General features: G+C 39.0%; 1 protein-coding gene across 2 annotated transcripts in view; it reads right to left on the reverse strand.

Moving 5' to 3' along the window:
* AMBRA1 (autophagy and beclin 1 regulator 1) overlaps positions 1-20876 on the reverse strand; it is a 168294-nt gene that overhangs the window by 123548 nt on the left and 23870 nt on the right. The gene's annotated exons all lie outside the window — the stretch shown is intronic.

Genomic DNA, 20876 nt, shown 5'->3' on the forward strand with positions numbered 1-20876 from the left:
TTGCCTTTGAAGACTGTTCGGAAACGTCAAGTGGTCCAATGGGCGGCAGACAGATTGCTCACCGGAGTGGTGTATAGGGAGCATACAACCCTCCTGTTACGTCAGCTCCACTAGCTGCCAGTCTGCTAGCAAGCACAATTCAAAGTGCTTTAGCATATAAAGCCCTAAACTGTTCTGGCCCAGCTTACCTGTCTGAACATATTTCCTTCTATGATCCACCTCGGAGGCTAAGATCATCAGGGGAAGCCCTGCTCTCGGTCTCACCTCCTTCCCTGGTGAAGTTGGTGGGGACATGAGACAGGGCCTTCTCAGTGGTGGCCCCTTTGTCTATGGAACTCCCTCCTCAGCGAAATTAGATCAGCCCCCTCCCTGCTGACCTTCAGGAAAAAACTAAAAACCTGGCTATGGGACTAAGCCTTTGGTCAGTAATTGAGTAGTGTAATACAAGATTATGAAATAACACAATGACGAATGGAACGGCCTTGGAATATGATTTGGATTGTGTAATTTTAATTGATGTTTAAATGTTTTATGTTTTTAACTCTTTTGGATTTTAATATATTCATTTATTTTATTGATGTGTATATATGTGGCATCAAATTGTTGCCTTTGTAAGGCTGTTCTGAGTCCCCTTTGGGGTGAGAAGGGCAGGGTACAAGTGTAGTAAATAAATAAATTTTATCAAATCCATGAATAATCAAATCTGCAAAAGCCAAAAACACAAATGTGAAGGGATAATTAAACTCAGCATCTGAAAGCAATATACACAATTTTGTTTATTATTTCTTATTCAATGTGAAATTGAAAAAGCAGACAATGATGAATGTCTCAAAGCTCATCGTGGGTTATCACAGTCAGTTCAAATGCAACACTAGTTTAGCAATAACACAGTAAATTAATATAACATACATTCAAGGCAGTGTGATAAACAATGTGGGTCCTCCAAATATTTTGGACTTCCAAATCTCTGACCATAGGGCATGTTATTTGGGGTTTCTGGGAGTTTAAGTTCAAAGACTTGAAGGATAAGAGGTTGGTACCACCACTCTAGGGGACAGCTCATTCATCACTCCCATCCCATAATTCCCTCTTCCCTTATTTAACCAAAACAAACATTAGCATGGAGCTGTGGAAACAAGAAGCCTCAGTAGTTTCAAATACAATGTTGGGGAGCCAAGATATGTCTTCATGAAACCATGGAGAGAGGCAACACTCAGGAACCCGTAACACCATTAATCATATTAAAATGGTAGGCTAGCATTAACATCTGCACCATTCATCAAAAGTCTGATATTGATTTCAGTGCTTTGTATGCAGAGAGCAGAAATCTAAACCAAAGACTATTTTCAACTGAAATTCTATCCTCAACTCTTAGCACTTTGAAAAAAAATGTTTGCTTAACAAGAATCTCTCACTCAAATATTTCTTCATGCAGAAAGAGCTTATTCTCCCTTCAAAATATTCTACTATAAAAAGGTAAAGGTAGTCCCCTGACATTAAGTCCAGTCATGTCTGACTCTGGGGTGTGGTGTTCATCTCCATTTCTAAGCCGAAGAGCCAGCGTTGTCCATAGACACCTCCAAGGTCATGTGGCCGGCATGACTGCATGGAGCGTCGTTACCTTCCCGCCGGAGCGGTACCTATTGATCTACTCACATTTGCATGTTTTCAAACTGCTAGGTTGGCAGAAGCTAGGGCTGACAGTGGAAGCTCATGCCGCTCCCCGGAATCGAACCTGCGACCTTTCGATCAACAAGCTCAGCAGCTCAGTGCTTTAACCCACTGCGGAACTGATTTCAGCCACCTTTAGGGGGCAGTATTAACGAGACTCGTATTCAAGCCTTTCTCATTTGAAAAAAATAGAATATGTAAAGTATAAATGGGAAAAAGAACAAACTGCTATAAGCAATTTATATTTCTGAGTTTGGCAATATTATACTGAAAGAATACATATATACTGACAACATCTAGAGAACCATTAATGGATACTGACTAGAAAAATGTACAATAAGACCCCAGACCAAGAAAAATTCAACAGGCTGTAGTGCTGAAACAGGTGAGAGAATTTTCTCAAATAATGCCACTGAATTTTCTCAGATGTCACTATGTATAAAAGCATCCAGATTTATCCCAACCAGAAACCTTGGATAACCAAGGAAGTCCAGCGACTTTTGAGTAACAGAAATAATGCTTTCAGATCTCATGATGCAGTAAAATACAGTGCTGCCAGAGCAGTTCTCAAGAAAGGCATTCGGCAGGCCCAAATGAAGTATAAGAGGAAGGTCGAGGATCATTTCCACAGTAACAACGCAAGGCAGTATAGCAAGGGATTCAACAAATTGCTAATTGTAAATTAAAGAATGACATTCCTACTAAGGAGGATGCCTCATTAGCAGAGGAGACAAAACATTTTTGACTGCTTTAAAACAAGTCCACCAGAGAAAGCTGGAATTTAGCCATTAGGTAGTTGCAGCTCCCAGCTCACCATGGAGAAACATGGGGTAAGGCATGTTTTAAGGGCAGCGAACCCTAGGAAGGCCGCTAGACCAAATGGAATTTCTGGCTAGGTGCTTAAAGATTGAGCTGACCAATTAGCAGTGTTTTTACTGTGATTTTTTTAATCAGTCTTTTATTCAGTCTATTATTCCATCTTGTTTGAAAGCCTCAATCACTGTTCCATTACCAAAAAAATATTCCCTACTGATAATTTTCAAGACTACAGAACAGTGGCACTCATTTCCATCATCATGAAGCACTTTGCAAAACTGGTCTCCAAGCATATCATTTCTTGCCTTCCACATACAGTGGATAAACATCAGTTTGCATATAGAGCTAACAGATCAACACGATAGCCATCACGCTCCACAGTGCTCTGACCCACCTGGAAGAATGGGGGAACTATGTGAGAATTATTGGTTCCATGTTTAACACAATCTTCTCACATAGACTGGTGTCTACATTTTTGGATATTGGATTGTCATATTTAATCTGTTCTTGGATTATGGACCCAGAGGATTAGATTAGGTAATCATACATCTTCAACTCTCACTCTCAACATTGGGACATCACAAGGATGTGTGTTGAGTCCTCTGCTTTATACTTTGTACACATATGATTGCACCTCCATCCATCATAGCAATATCATTACCCAATTTGCAGACAATACAACAGTGGTGGGACTCTACCTCTGGAGTGGATGAGTCTGCATATCAGAATGAGGTGGCTCAGCTAATGTCGTTGTGCAGGGACAATAATCTGGTTCTTAACATCAATAAGACCAAGGAGCTCATAGTAGATTACACAGAAAAAAACAGACCAGAAATCTAGCCCTTGGTCATAAATGGAGACCAAGTGGAGCGAGTGGCTAGTTTTAAGTTCCTGGGTGTTCCTGGGTAAGGAGGATCTGAGCTGAAGCACTCATATGGCAGCACTGGTTAAGATGGCCCAGCAGAGATTGTACTATCTGAGACTTCTAAGGAACTAATAGCTGAAAGTCACCTGTGGGTGACTTTCTACTGCTGTACTATAGAGAATGTCCTAACCTACTGCATCTATCTATACATGGTTTGGTAACTGCACAATGAGAGATAAGAGGGTGATCCAAAGGGTCACCACTACTGCACAGAGAATTATTGGTTGCCCTCTCCCATCTTAGGAAGAACTTTATAAATCCCACAGCCTTCAGAATATTCTTAAGGATTCATCTCACCCAGCATATTCTTTTTTATTATCATTATTACCATCTGGCACATGGTACAGGATGACAAAGACGAAGACAAACATTTCTATGATAAAAGAAATCACTTTTATCATAGAGCTGTAACTATATTGAATTCCACAGATTTGCATTGATATGGCATTGGGGGTTGTATGGTGGTGGCTGGAGTATGGAGGAATGGGTGCATTGTTTTTGTTATGTGTGCTGGGGAAAGCATTTAATTTTGTTGTACAATTATTCTATTCTATTCGGAACTGTTAGTAAACCAACAAACAGTACAACCCACCTGCTATTAAAATAAATACAAATTACCAAAACAAGATTGTCTGGAATGTGTGTTAGACTATATCATGAAATTAATTGGCCCAAAGAGCAGCTTTCATCAGATCAATTCACAAAATTCCAGAATTACAAGGATTTTTAAAGTCCTGTTTCAACTTATTCAGTGAATCAAAAATAAACTGGAATTGGACAATGATCTTAGAGATAAAGAAGTGGATTCTAGAAAAAAAGAAAAGGCATGAATTTAATTTAGACTACAGGATATGTAATCTCTCTTATATGTTCTGAAAATATGAGATGCCCCGGTAGATTTATCGTTACTTCACACAAGAGCAAAAAGACATTGCAGAGTGGAATTGAGTTTCAACAACCAAAAGACATTTAGGGACATAAGAATCTGTGATATCAAACATGAATTTCAAGAGCCGATTAGTCTTAACCAAAAGACACAAACCGATCTACAGGGTATAAGTAATGGTATCATTAAGTGAAATTTCATATGTGTTGTGCAGAGGAGAGAAAAAGGTGAACTCATTAGATTTCAAGAAAGCTGATTTCAGTAAGCTTAGAGAACTCCTGGGTGAGATCCTGCCATCAGAAATGCTCAACGCAAAAGAAGTAGATAGTGCATTTTTTTAAAAAAGAGGAATATTAAAGGGACAGTTGTGAACAATTCTGACAAGGATATAAAGTGAATACCTGAAGAAACCAGGGGTGGATGCATAAAGAACTTTCAGATAACTTGCGATTTGAAAAGAAGAAATGGAAGATGGGAAAAATCACCAGAGAAATACAAATGTATTAGTCAGTACTTGTGGGAAGACAGACCTATGGCTTGATTTTTATGAGTGTTGGGCCTATGGAGCTTCTGAGGATGAGGACGAGGATTTTCTGGTTCAGCCTGGTGTTTCAGTGGGGGAAAGTGAAAGTATTTTTCGAGATGATAGGAATGCTTTGGGTAGATCTGTTGTCAGGGAAGCAAGCAGTGATTCCCATGAGAATCGGCAAAGGATTGAATCTAAAAAGATTGGCTCTGGAGGAGACAGGAGGATTACAGTTAACCCGGTGTTTACAGATCAGAAGAGATAGTGTGAAACAGAGACAAATCCAGTGTTCCCAGAGACTGAAAGATAAGCAAAGGGAACCCAGGTGTGAGAAAGTGTGATGTCAGGGGCCAGAGAGAGTATTCTTAAGGAATTGGAGTCAATATTTGGTGGGGACATCAACGTTTGATTTTCATTGTGTCAAGATGACTGTCTTGGGAACTCTTAGTTAGGAGTTCTGTTATTTGTTCTATATCTTGTTTTCCTGTTTACGTTCCATGCCTCCTGTTTGGATTACAAGTCTTGTTTCAAGTTTCAAGCCTTTGGGATTATAATAAAATTCAAATGTAAAGCCTTTGGATTATGGTCATGTTCATGCTTTCAAGCTTTTGGGTATAATTCTAGTTTAAGTGAAGCAAACCTTAGATTACAGTGAAGTGATTTTTGGAATTCCTGTTCAGAGTTGGTCACTGCTTTCTGTTAAGCTTCTGGAAATCTAGCTCATGGCTGTATTTTGAAACTGTTTTTATATTAGATTCTCCTTTCTTAATACACATACTATTCTTGTTCATCTGTGTAAGTAAAAAAGTGATCACGTAGGCGGCGAGGCTGCAACAATGAGTTACAGTGTTCCCCCACAACATTACGGTCCGCTTATTGCGGACTCGCTGTTTCACGGGTTTTGCTCCCCCACCACCGAGCTGCAGGGGAGGAGGAGGGGGGGAGGGGGAGTCAGGGGCTGGCAAATGGTAGGCCAGAAGATGCTGGAGCCCTGGGAGGTGGCGGGATCTTGCTCCCTTCGGGCCAGGGGTCGGCAAAGGAGGAGAAAGAGTGTGAGCACAGACCTCAGCCAAGGTGCTGCTGGCCTGGACAGCAACTAATTCCTCCTCCGCCTCTTCCTCCTCCTCTTCTTCAGAGGAAAAAGTGGAGGAGGGAATTGCTGCTGCTGCACTATTGCCACCTGCTGCAAGTGCTTGGGGGCGCTCTTCTTCTCCTTCTCCTTCACTCTTCTAATCCGGCCTGGGCTTCCCAAGGGGCCTCCAAGGAAGAGGAGGAGGAAGAGGCAGAGGAGGAGGGAGTTGCTGCCCAGGCCAGATGCCCAGGCTGGATGAGAAGAGTGACGGAGAAAGAGAGCGCCCCCGAGCACTTGCAGCAGGCGGTGACAGCACAGCAGCAGCAACTCCCTCCTCTTCCGCCTCTTCTTCCAAGTAACAGTATAAAAACTTTTTATTCAAGGCAGATTTTGGAGTGAAGACCAAACCATGGGGTGCTTATGTTGTTGAACAGGTTTTTAATGGTTTAAATGGTTTTATTGGTTTTAGTTATATATTTAGTAAGTCCCATATTTAATTCGATTTCAATGTTTATATATTATAAGTTCTAATGCAGCTCACTTAAAACGTGTGCCAAATGTGAGGATCTGTGTTTTTCTTTTCTCACTTTATTCTTCCTCAAGCCTGTTGAAAAGGTTAAAAATAATTAAAAGAATGTTTGGGCCTATGATCACAGGAAAAGCAAGAATTAGTAGGGCCACTGCACAGAGAAGATGAGGTAATGGTAACAGGGAACAAAGAGAAGTGGTAACTCATTCTAAGGTTCAGTTTTCTCCCAAAATGTAAACTGTTCTACCAAGTAATAACAGAACAAATGATGCAGAATCTAGAACAGGTAAAGAAGTAGAACACCAATAACTAGCTACTTTAAATACAATTTTCAGGGATGAATGAACTGCACTCATAGGTATTAATGAAACCTGCAGCATAATCTCACTGTCACTATCAAACATCTCTGGGAAAAATGCAAGAAGCCTTTAAAAAGAGGAGAGGTCTGAGCACATTTAAGAAATGCAGGCATTGTCCTCATCCTCAAAAAGAAGTCTCTCAGCATGATGTTACAAGGAAAGGCTCTAGATCAGATGTCCCCAAACTGAGGCCAGCGGGTCGGATTTGGACCACCAAGGTCTCTTTCCCAGCTGCTGTAGTGCATGTTGCCCTGCACTGTGCCAGCTCTGCCCCACCCCACAAACCCTACCCCCACTGTGCACCCTGCTCCCCTAGCAGACAACCCCTGCCCCCCTGGTACTAAAACCTTGACTCAGTGTGCAAACCCCATCCTGCGGCATGCACACTGCTGTTCACACCACCGCACATAGACACCCCCACTGGGGAAGGAAGGAAGGAGGAAGAAAGGGGAAGGGAAAGTAGGTAGGTCGGAAAAAGAGAGATAAGAAAGGAGGGAGGGAGAAAACGAACAATAGATAGTAAGGAAACAGCGGGAAGGAGGAAAAGTATGAAAGAGGGAAATATAGATTGGAAACAGGGAGGAAAGGAATTCAGAAAGCATGGCATAGTGGTATGAACTATGGCTCTGAATCCACTGGATGATATTAGCCAAGTCATATACTGTACACCCAATCTCAGATGATGACAAAGGAAAATCCCCTTTGAATATATCTTGACGAGAAAACTCTGTAATAGGGTTGCATTAGGGTCATCCTCAGTTTGAAATAACTTGGAAGGCACACAACAACAATAATCCTAACTAATTTGACTATCTCATTAGCCAAAAGCAGGCCCACACTCCTACCCATTGAAATACTGGTAAGTTTAAATTGATTAAAATTGTTCTTCATTTTAAATATTGCATTGTTCTTTCATGTTTTTTGCATTACAAATAAGATACGTGCAGTGTGCATAGGAATTTGTTCATATTTTTTTCAAACTCTAGTCCGACTCCCCAACAGTCTGAGGGACGGTGAGCCAGCCTTCGGCTTAAAAAAATTGGGGGCCCATTCTAGATCCTTTCACTGAAAAATCAATCTGTGCACACTTCTGAAAAGCTGAAATGCAGAACATTCTCAGGCTTCTTTAAAAAGATTAAAAACAGTAGAATACACCACCTCAAAGTACAATAGAGTCCTTCTTTGGAGGTTTTTAAATGAAGGCTATATAGCCATATATTGTGGAGGTACTTTGCATGTACTATCTTGATTTCAGCATGAAGTTTGACAAGATCCTCCATATTTTTGTAACCAAGCTGGTAAAATGGGAGCTATACCAGCAGCAGGGTAAGGTGAATTGGTACCTGGCTGACAGAGGTTGGTTGGCCATCTCTCGAGAGTGCTTTACTTATACATTTCTGAATTTCAGCGAACTAGACTAATTGTTCCTTGTGGTCCCTTCCAATTCCATGATTCAATAATTTTTAAAGTTTCTTAAATTCTAAACTAGTGTGCCATGCATCTGCAAATATAAACTTCCTGAATGCAACAGGTAAAACAGTAGACTACAATGGAAAATGCTCAAGACTATCTGTGCCATCTACTCTTAGGAAGAAAAGAATGAGTGCAAAACCTATGAACTATCGCACCCTATATTCATCAAGAGGAGGCTACCCATTGCATAATTTACCATGTTCACAATCCAGTTAGTCTCTGGGACCTGGCAGGTTTGCTCCATCTCTGCATGCGATGCGATTTCAGCTTTCAGTCATTCTTGTAGCAAAAAGGGGGGGGGGGGGGAGTGAAAGGGAGGTAGACTAGCAGCACTTTTACAACTAGCTGATTTTAGCAAAAGCTATTCCAGGTATCATTCCACTTATTCAGATGCACTGATGGTACTTGGAAGGGAAACACAGATAACAGAAGGACAAGAAATAGGTTCCCCTCTCTGACAGTGGGTAAGTCCTACACTTGGATAGTCTAATTACAAACTTTTCAAATGTTAAACCATTCAGATGTACTATGATTCTTAAATTCACAGCGGCATGCAGCTCCATTTTAAATCTAGAAAAAAAAATATACCACAAGAAAAAAGTTAATCTATTTTAGTTGCTGCTTTGCAAAAGGTCAAACAACTGGTACAAAACAGATTTAATAGGTCAACTTAATTGTTGAGGAAACTATTTATACTGAGAAATCTTGGAGCAATGTTATTTTATGGGGGAAGGATGGAACTAGTATGCATTATGGAAGATAATCTTTCTTATTCATTCTTTTTTTTATGAAATTTAAAAATGTGATCATATATATTGAGGTATACATATTTTCTCTTGTCTTTCTTCCTTTCATTTCTATTTTTTCTCTGCTTTCTTTTTCCTGAATGTATATTACTTTGATTATAGATTAGATAGTTCATTTAAATAAATAAATAAATCAGAAAAACCATGAAAAATTGGGTCAGTTATATCACTTAAAATTCTGGCATATTCAGTTAAGTGAGCATACATAAAAAATAATTAGAATGCACATTGTTTACTCAATAGACCAGAATGGCTAAATTGAAGAAAGCCAAAGTCATCACTTTTCCAGTTCAACTTATCACGTCAAACCATAGCTCTCTCCCTCTTTCTGCTTCAGGCAGAACCCTGCTGGGCTTAAGGTCCCCAGATAATTGAATCCCAGAGCTGGAGATTTTTCCCAGCCCAAAGCTCTGTAACAATGAGCAAATAACTAAATCAACACGGCACATTAAATGGAGATGTAAAGCTGCTCTGTGCAGGCTTTATAAATAGAAGGTAGTAAAATATATGTAAAGTCCTGCCCATTTCAAACTGCCTCCCTTCAACCTATCAGTTTTACATTTCTTCAAAACATCAAATTAGCACCATATTAAAGGGCTAACATATGGATTATTTCATATGGTGTGCTAAGAACTGGGTCTTGCTGATTTCATCTGCTGAAATATGAATTGTGAATTTTGTAAAGATTTTTTATTATCCCTATCACCCACAAAATAACTCTGCCTGAGAGGCTCCCCTGGCCCCTTGTTTAATAGCCTTTCAAAGTGTTTAAAGTGTCTGTTTAATATGTTTTATTATTGCTTATGAGCTGTAGCCTCAAAAGCCACCCTGGCAATGTGTTGACTGATGATCACTATCATCATCACAACAGATGCAATATTTAAAGATGTCAAGATACCTATAATTGGAAGTAGACACAACATAAAAAATAACATAATTCCTGTTTCTAACAGTTTTAATCAAACCACTTAACATCGGTTTAGAAATTCTTTATAGAGATCTTCTCTTCAAGATACTTCCTTCAGACCCCATTAGACTCAATGGTACTATAATGCTTTCACTGTGGTACAATTAATATAATACAAACCTTGTGCCCTGTAGTTTTACCTATCTTCATATATCAAAATATGTTCTCTGGGAATTTTCTAGGTCCTTCAGAACATTCTATTGATACCACCAGAAGCTATCAAAGTCATCTTGGAGGCCCTGGTTAATTCCTCTTAGAGGGGGATACCTCTCCACGAATTGTCCAGATCCAGGGCAACTCTATGATAACTTCCTGAGGAAGTCATACATTTCAATAGGAATCACTATTATCCACGCTTTCCTGTTTTCACAATACATTCAGAAAATTATTTCTGCAGGTAAAGGGGACACACTATATGTTGAAAGAAACCTTAAGATTCCACTGGAATGAGAATACTAATTAAATCAGAATATTGTTATTGGTCCTACTGGAGGCACACAATGCTGAGCACTTTTCCCTCTTAATCAACCATGTCTAGTCATCTTTGCCAGGTCATCTATTACACAACATGATGATTCCATGCTCTTCGAGGAGTTTGGAATATTTCTCATGCACTGTGGTCATCCAATATCATGTGGACAGACCTGTAGCCACAACTTATTACAATATTTGTTGTTAACATGTTCTGATTTCTATTTTGTTTTTCAACAAGAACCCAGGAAAGTTTAACACAGGATCTGGCACATAGTTGCTTCTTATATCCACCTGCCTGCTGCAAGTTGCTTCTGGTGTGAGAGAATCAGCAGGAAGTAGCAGCAAATAATGAAAAGACCAAGGTAGTGACATCTCCGGCCCATCCTCTGTTCGGATATCAGCCAGTACACCAATGCCTTAAATCAAGAAATTTAAGATCTATAGAGATACTTAAAGGAGCACCTCAGCAACCATGAGTCCAAAAGTGGCAGACTAAAACCTGAAATCCATGGCTGATACCGAATGAGAAAATCTCCCCTAGGCATGCAGAAGACTAGGCGACTTGGAAGGCATTGAATAGACTGTGCTCTGGCACCACAAGGTGCAGAGCCAATCTTCACCTATTAAGCTATTAAGTGCAGTCCACAACATGCAAGTGTGGAGAAGAGCAAACCACAGACCACTTACTACAATGCAGTCCTGCTATGTGTACAATGGAGGACCATCTTACAGCAACACCAGAGGCACTCCAAGTAGCCAGCTTTTGGTCAAAGAACATTTAGTATAATGCCAAGCTTTTTAACTTTGCGTTTTAAATACATTATAACTGTACCCTCAATTTGCTTCTGACATGATAAATAAATCTCCACTGCCTAAAATTTTAAGACGGACTTATCTCAGTAGAAAAAAGAAGCTACTCTTCATGAATCTAAAGGTTATCATGTTTAGAGAGTGTTTTGAAAACATGGACCTTTATATGCTGAAATATATGTAAATTTTAACTCAGGTAAAAAATGACAGAGACAAGATTTATGCTTCTGCCTTAGATTCACTTGAGTAACCAAATCTAAAAGAAGGGAGTAGTTTAGGCATTAATTTCTCCTCCCCACCATGACAGCATACCAGAATGGATAAAGAATTAACATAATGTCCTTTGTTAGTCATTAGGAAAGTGAGGGAGGAGCAAGTATAAATTTTCTCCCACCGAAACTCAACAAAAGAAATCAAAGTAAAAGGGCAGAAGTAGTGGAATGGCAATAGCATTAGTGTTCCTAAAATAGGAACTTACAGTGGGTGCAAGAAAGCTTGTTCAAAGAGAACTCCTGAACAGAAGGATGAGTCAAGGAGGAAACAAATGGAAGACTACAAGCCTGTATTTCTTCCATCAGCACTGCTGTAACACAATTGGGGGTGGACAAAGGAGAACTTTATTACATACAGAACCAATACTGGTTAGCTTATTTCTTTCCAACATGATTCGCGGCACTTTCAAAATGTGTTTATCTGTTTTCAGTCCTAATTCTGCCATTTTCCATCTCTGATCAGACACAGTAAGTTGTACACACCAATATCCACATGTGAAAGGGATAAGCAATGTTTGAGTGCAAGTAATGTGCAAGCATCCTGCAGAGGAAAAACAGTATATTAGGATTACTACCAGAGATTCAGATTATCAACCAATAACTCCAGTAGTCACAAGAGAGAGCCGGAATGTTATAGTTGTTGGAGCTGCAATTCTGGGGATCTTTCAACAATGCAAATCCACCAAGTGACCTTGGACAAGTCTTCCTCTTCAGCCTCAAAGGAAGGTAAAAACAAACCTCCCCAGGAAAAAAAAACTTTCAAGAGAAACCAATGACAGGCTCACCTTAGGTCAAATCTGCACAACCTCTGTCCCTCCAGGTGTTTGGGACTTCTAACTCCCTTCATACGTTCTAGCCAGCTTGTCCAATGGCCAGAAATTCTGGGAGGTGAAGTTCAAAACACCTGGGTTGTGCAAGCCTGCCTTAGGGTCACCATTAATCAGAAGCAACCTGAAGGCATATAGCATCAACAAAATGTCTGTCACTTTTAATAGCAATAACAACAAATGGAGCAGATACAGAGGGCAGTACAAGAAGAGAAAAGAAAAAAAACCAATAGAAAAACAATGGCTCCAAAATGTTTCCAATTAACAAAACCGTATTTCCATTAAACATTTTGGCACACAGCAACTGTGTATACCTTCTCTAATTATTGAATATTTTCAGGAATTTCTGTTAACTGCAAATTCAAAGATTCAACAATTCACCTATTCTATATTTTAACTAAAATCTTCAACTTATATATGACTTTATGTATAATTCAACCTCATGTATAAATTGAAGGCAGATTTTGGGGCCAACAGAAGCTTCTAAGCGCTTTTCAAAGACAGCCCATTTAGAGTGCATTACAGTGGTCCAATTGGGATGTAACCAAGGCATGTACCACTGTTGCCAGATCTGGCTTCTTCAAATCTTGGGCTCCTATTGCTAATCTTCATCAATCATTAAAAATCAAATTAATTTATATCCTTTCTCCCAATATGAGACCCAAAGCAGCTTCCAATGCTCAGTTGATCTATTCAGTCAGCTCCAAAAGCTCTAACAGATGTTACATTATTTTCAGAGATAAGCTGTTGTTTAGAGGGAATATCCAGCCCAGTGGTTCAAAGACGGACTTCACCGAAATGACCCTAAACAGGCTTCAGGTCTGTGAATTGAGTTCAAAAAGTATTTTTTCCCGTTTGATTTCCTTCCTATTACTCTGTTTTCATTAAAAATATATTTTAACATTAAATTTCACTATGCCCACATTAGGACACTTCCAACAAAACAATATAACCAGCATTCAATTTTTCTATGCATATATTTATGTGTATTTATTTCGAGAAGTCAATAGTATATATCAAATTCTCAAAATAGTCCATACCCAGAAAAGGTTATGAACTGCAAATCTATGGCGCTTAAGATCCATTCTGCATACACCAATTACACAGCTGCTGCTTCTGCTATTCAGAAGAAAAAAGGACTGTGTGAAGCCTCTTTAAATTAACTTCAGTGAAGAAAAAGGCAGAATGTTTTTGCTCTGTAATTCCGTTTTTCAATAATACTTCGGTCATTACAGCAAATGTTGTTTAAGCTTTGAGAGATACACCCTCTAGTGGCATAAAATGCTGTCTTATATAAAGTAGATCATGCTTATTTTAACATAATACATCTGAAGGTTGTTGCATGCAATATGGAAGTGTGCAAGATGATGGCATCCCAATGTGCTGAAATACAACTCTGATAATTCTCAGCCAGCACATGCCAGACTGACAAGGAATGACAGTAGTTGGAGTCCAAAACATCAAGATGGCAATGGATTAGACAAGGAAGATATAGACCATTGTTGAAAGGAAGTACATGAGTGCTTATTACACAACTGTAAGACAAGTCAAATGTCAACCTCCCTCTGCCCCCCAAAAAATCTTCACAGAAAATATCTCTAAACAAAACAGGTCTGACAAAAGAAAATAAACTATAAGAAATTAATTCAAATGTTTAAAAAGGATGCACTAGAGACTACTTCAGAAAAGGAAATTATTCCGCTCATGACATTCAGCTATATTCCAACACACCATCTCAGTGGAGTATTTTTCCTAGAAGTGAGGCACACACATGAAAAATACTGAAATATATTATTTTTTAAAGAATTCTCTAATGATGCTTCAGTTGTTGACATGCTTTGCCACCAACTCAAATACCTGGAAATCATCTCTATGCTAAAAATGACAATAGTCATCTTCAGGATCAGTTACATGTAATGCAGCAATGTTAATACTATAATCTAACAACTCTTTCTGAGATACATTTTTTTGCACTTGCAATTGAATAACAAATACCTGCCAACTGATAAAGTGGACTGTCTATAAAGGTTTTTGATAAATTCAAGTCTTAAAACTACACTGTCCTTCAGATTTGTTGGCGATACACTTCTGGACATGCAGTAGAAATGCAAAACTGTGAAGAGCAGCAAACTCTATGGAAATGAGTAACTTCCTGCAGAAGCATACCATAGAATTATGAAGGCAGAAAATATCTAGAGATGACAATTTGGGAAGGCTGCAAGTAAGTGAAACTGAGCATAGTGGTTCCACAGATACAGGGGTAATACTGTCATTCTATTTTTTCTTGAAATTGGAAAATGAACTATTATATCATCTGGCAGGAGACACTATATTAAAAAATTAAAGAGGGAAGTCCCAACACAGTTTAATTTTTTTTTAATCATACAGAAATATACAACATCAAAAGCACCAGATAATGTGCTACAAAATGTGAGGAACAGAAAATGTGAAGATAACCCCCTACACACACACACACACACACACTTCTTCTCAGTTCGTCTGGTTCCATTCTTCTGCTCATCTTACGCTTTGCCATTTCCAGTAAAATTAATAAGAACTGTTCTCCACAAAACCTAGAAGCATTATTGGAAAACAAGTACTGCTGGCAAAGATAACTCCCACATGGTAATATTTACATTCCCCTATCTAAGATAGAAAGGAACGGATGCCAGGGGCTTGGCTTGAAAACTGTGTCTGGTGCATGAGCTCATCTGATACCATGCCAAGCTGCAAGCTGATTACTTTTGTATTCTAATAATTTTGTTTAAAGGACGTCAAATTGAGGAAAAGACTTTTGTCCTTTAATCTTTACTAAAAGCTTTAGCCCTTGAAACTTCGCTAAAGTAGAAATGGGTAGGACATTTGCTAGTGCCCCATGAACAATATGTAGTGAACTGCCCAATATCCATTGGTTGCTAAAATTTTTATTCAAATTGTATGCCTGTTTATCTGTACATCAGAAATTGTATACCTGTTTATCTGTACATCATAAAACAGTCCCACTTAAAATATTACAGATTTGCTAAGTAAGTTCTTGGGGCAGGTAGCTGGTACCTAGGAATCAATTCTAGCTGTGCACCCCATTATAGACGTAAGCTGCCCAAGCAAAACTGGATATACTTCCAGGTGTACAAGGAAAGAATCAACCTGTTAGCGTAATGTACGAAGAAGAATCTACAAGAAATATAAATCTGAATCATTCAACTTGAAAATTTCCTCTTGATCAGGATTGGATTTACTACTACGGTATTTAGAAAATCCAGACAAATACTTGATACAGCAGAAATAGGGAAATGATAGTGAGGGGTTAGGAGAACAGAGCAGTGTGTGTCGCACTTGCCCAGTATCTTCAAAGCATGCTTATTGCCTTCAGAAACAGAAAAGGATGCTTCCCTGTGTTTATTGTTCCAGCATCAGTTTTTGTACATTCAGTTTTTGAAGAAATTAATTTGTCCTTTACCTTGACAACAAAATGTTTGGCTACTTATAGACAGGAGGAATTGTCTCCAAATGACAAACCTACGGATTGTTTCAAAATCCCACCCACACTATTTTTAAAAAGAGTGTTGAAATGTAAGTAATAAACAGTTTTGCAGGTCACCTCTTTAAAGTGACAGCTTATTATTTACATTAATCCCTTAATTAAAAGTGTGTAATTGTATTGTTCATTTAAATTGGGAGCAGTTTTGTGTCCCAGATAACAACAATGTGTCCTGATGGCTGAGAAATCAAAATATGCAAAACATAGTATAAATGTGACACAACATTAAAGTTGAAATCTACTGAAGATACAATGTAGAAGAACATCAAGTAGTTAGCTACTTAAAAAAAAGTCACTATAGGCTGACCACTCTCCTCAACACTGATAGGTAGGCTAAGCTACTAAGAAATCAAAATTAGACTCAACACACAACTGCATTTCTGTTGGTGCAACCCCAGCTCAGCATCCCTAGATAAGGCATGAAGCAAACAGTATATGACTGCTGGAAATGACATTGATTACCCACTTTGCAAGAGGTATTCATGTCAGTTCTGAGGGTAAGTCCTGTTACTGCATTTAGATCAGTGGTTCTTAACCTGTGGGCCACAAACCACCAGTGGGCTGTGAGGATGAACATCTGGTCTGCAAGCCTCCTTCCTCTTTATTTATTTATTTATTTATTTATTTTATTTCTGCTCCTTTCATGCCACCTGCCACTACTTCCCTGTCGCTGATGATGGCATATGTTCTATATCAGAAACTAGAGCTGATGTGGTCTAGTCAATGCAATTTTCTGAATCAGCACCCCAAACCGAATCTAAAGTTGACCAAAAACTGATTCGTAACCTTTTTGGTATTAATGTTGGAGAGTGGTCCCAGGTCAAAAAAGGTTGGGAACCACTGACTGATCTTCTGCAGTGTCCTGTTGGTTTTGGTACCTTGGCTTCTGACTCATACCACAGCTATCAACCTCCAGAATGCTAAATCACATTCCAGCTTCTACCTTACCCAAGAAAACTGTGGCACTAAGAAACATCTCTCTGGATCATAATATTTCTCTCTCTCTCTCTTTCTCTCTCTCTCTCTCTCAGTCTAACATAACCCCACAAGCTCATTGGAAAGATAAAATGGAAAGGTTGAGAGTTGTACATACCACTGAGTCACTGTACAAAAGAAGAATACAAATGTAACTAATAAATAAAGTCAAAGAACACACTGTTTTGTTTAATTCCATCATCTGAAATATAACCAACAGCACCTGGTATTCATCAGTGGTCTCCTATCCAAATACTAACAGGGCCTGATCCTGCTTAGCTTCTAAGGTCAGATGGGATGTACAGCAAAGGACTATGAGAGATAAAAATCCAAGAAGATCTGGATGTCACAGTCAATCCATTCCCATTCCAAAATAAGAAATGCAGGTGTTATACACCTGTACTGCATGAAGGCAAGTTATACTTTGGTCTCAATCCTGCTAGGAGCCAACACAAAATGCTCTGCAGGAATGTGGAAGAAACTGAAACATTCAGATCAGTGGGGAGTCAGCTGTTGTATCCATGCCTCCTTCCAGAGGCATCATGGCCTACTGTGAACCTATGGAAATGCTTGAGTAGAGAATACTGTATGACTGTTTTGGGTGAGTTAAATTTCCAGCCACATGTAAAATTGCCCTTTACATATATATAAAACCCCACAAGAATTCTTGTCACTTTCTTATTCTCTGACAATACTAAAGGAAAATCAGAAGCATATGAAGTTAGCAGAATGAATGTATGTGTAAACACAACTAGAACAGCACTTGTCTATTCTAGTGGGCAGGTGACCGCCTATATAGTTTTGCTGTTATTTTCTTGTCATGCACTAAAATCATTAAACTGATACAAAAATATTTCCAAAGCTAAATCACCCTGGAATGGAATCCACCAGACAGACAGATGGCAAATGCATCTGTAAACAAATGGCCCTGTGTTTCAAAAGGGACTCATCTGAAGATCACTGAAAAAAATTAAGTTTCACACTCTTTATTATTCTGAAACAGCCATATGGCCTTGTTTCACCTTACAATGTACACGTCTAAAAAAGGCTTACATTATCCATTTACCCAGGACTAAAATATTCTGGCTACACCAGTGAATCTAGCTACACCAAATCATGTACATGGTTTGTCTTGAGGTTTAAGATCAAACTTTTTGGAAATGAGATATTCTCTTTTTAACAGAGTTCTTGGTTCTGTCCTTCCAAAAACAAACTGAGACCAGGTCAATCAAATAAATTTATTAATATCTATATGATTTCCCTAAAGATAAATAAACAAGTCTACTCAAAGATCTAGATTATTTTTACACATTGCAAATGTATGAAACATGATCTAGGGCCAATCTTAATTTAGTCTTCTTTAACTCTATTTACTTCTGGAAGACACAGTCCTCAAACAAGCAATGTCTCAAACTATTAAACCAGATCAAGAAAATCAATCTCACAAGCAGACACAGTGACAGCCACTCCAACTTCATTTTCATCTGAAAGAGACACCAATTCAAAAACTGCATTGCTAAGTGTGACATCTGCTGGACAAATGAACAACTGAGTGTTTGTGAAAACATTGCTTTCTTCTGCTGATCCCCACACTTTAAAATACCAATGTAACATAAGGACTCTCTTTGGGAGTTTTGCTGATTGGGAGGGTGGTCCTTCCCCCTGTTCAAGCCGTACATTTATTGGGTTGTTGTGAGTATTCCGAGCTGTATGGCTGTGTTCCAGAAACATTTTCTCCTGACATTTCACCCACATCTACGACAGGCATCCTCGGAGGTTGTGACGTCTGTTGAAAACCAGGCAAGTAAAGTTTATATATCGGTGGAATGTCCAGGGTGGGAGAAAGAACTCTTTTCTGAGGCAAGTGTGATTAAATGCTAATCAAGGTGGCCAGTTGCAACATTCACACTTGCCTCTTACATACAAGAGTTCTTTCTCACACCCTGGACATTCCACACATATATAAACCTCACTTGCCTAGTTTCCAACAGACCTCACACCTTCTGAGGATGCCTGTCATTTACTGCTGGGCATAAATAATACAGTAACCTAGAGAAAGGTGTCAACAGTATACTGACAACAGCTAGCTCTCGTGGTTCTCCAATTCTCGCGTTTAGAAAGTGTGACATTAACAGAATTTGACCTTACTTGCTCATTTAAACATAGTGTCTGGAAGTATTCTCATACCCTGCCTGTACAGGAGATAGCAACCAGAAGGTCACAGTATGAGGTCATCTGAAAAAGGGCTCAGAGCATCTTGTCACATTTTGACTGCACATTGATCCCATATATCAATCTAATCTTCAGATCTTAACTGAGAGAACATGCTCTATGAGCTTCACTCAAAAAAAATACTCAGAAGCCCAAATGTTGCTTAATGTACTATCCAACCTTTAGAGAGGATATACAACTAAGGGCAGTTTATCAATTGACCCCCAGTGTCTTAATCAGGTTCTTATGGCCTTCCTAGCATAGTGTATTGTCCATTGAAATTTAAAGACTCTGTTATTTGAAATCAGTAATTCTCTGAACCATCTTTATCCAATCACAACACATCACAATTTTACTGTTCTGCAACACCAGCCTTTGACTCTATTCACTTTTTCTTTCCAAAGGAGAGAAGCTGCTCCAGCACAGTTTCTTGTGTTTTCAAATGTTTGAATCTGAAAATCCAAATGAGGAGGCCTTATAGCCCAGGACTTGGCCATAACATCACTGTCCTCCTGCTTTGTACTCCAATAACTGGACAGAAGGCCTCATGTTTTTGGCCTATACCATATGGGTTCCTGAATAAACTGATAACAAAGAAAATGCCATGGGAAGTATCTCAGACTCTCATATTTCGACGACAGTATCATTCCATGCTGACAATTCATAGCACAGGCAGAACTGAAGAGTATGTAAAACAGTCTTTTGTCTGAGAGAGCTACTAGAGCTTTGTACTGCTGGAATTTCAATGGACTGCATACCAAAACAAGCCCACACATTAGGCTGTCTGCTCCAGATTCATTTACCATAGCAAAAAGCATCTGTTTAGAGAGGTAAATGACTGACAGATTGTCTGAGAACAGCTGCCACTGCCTCAGAGGAAATGGAAGAACATAACCATCTATGACAGTTAAGGCAACTCAAAGATTGAATCAGCAGGATCATAAGAAGCAAAGAAGGAAGAATCTGAATAGGATACATAAAGTCCATCCTTTCTACAATATAAATGAACAAATAAGAGAGGCGAAAGTGCCATGTGGCGTAGCCACCACTTTCTCCCTCAATATTTCACATCATAATGCCCATTCGTTAATGTAACCTAAACAAAATTCATCCCTCTAGAAATAAAATGTCTACATGTGAAATTCTTATAGACAGTTATTTGGGACTTTCAGGTTTCCAGTATTTCTAGGAATCAACATCATTATCAGTTGTCTCTCTGTATCTACTTCTCCATCCATTTTCCTTTTCCCCCAAACCAGTCACATGCCATTCCAGGTGCACTCCACAGCTTCCCCACATTTATCTTGAAAGGACATGTATGCACACTATTACACCAATGCTACTGCCTCTTCCAACTTCCTACAATCAGACAATGGAGATAGTACAGCTAACTGAAGCTGCTCTAAGCATACAGAATAAATAAAATACATATTAATATACATTTAATACATTTATTTTAATTGGTTCTTATTTATTTCTCTTGGGAAGAGAGCCCGCAGATTTAAAAAGGAACCTTGGCCTATAATGATTTTCCAGACCATTACACTTGGCAAGTATTGAATTCTCAGGCTTGATATTTGTGACAAACACTGTTCCTGGCCCAATGTCTTTCAAAACAGTAACAGTTCGACATGAGGTGAAAGCCTCTTAGATGCTGCAAAATGATTTTAATTGGTGCAATTCATACATATCAGTGGACAGGAAAGCATCTCTATATATACCAACAGTTATGAGTA

Source organism: Anolis sagrei, chromosome 1 (genome assembly GCF_037176765.1).
Source record: "Anolis sagrei isolate rAnoSag1 chromosome 1, rAnoSag1.mat, whole genome shotgun sequence".
NCBI lineage: Eukaryota > Metazoa > Chordata > Lepidosauria > Squamata > Dactyloidae > Anolis > Anolis sagrei.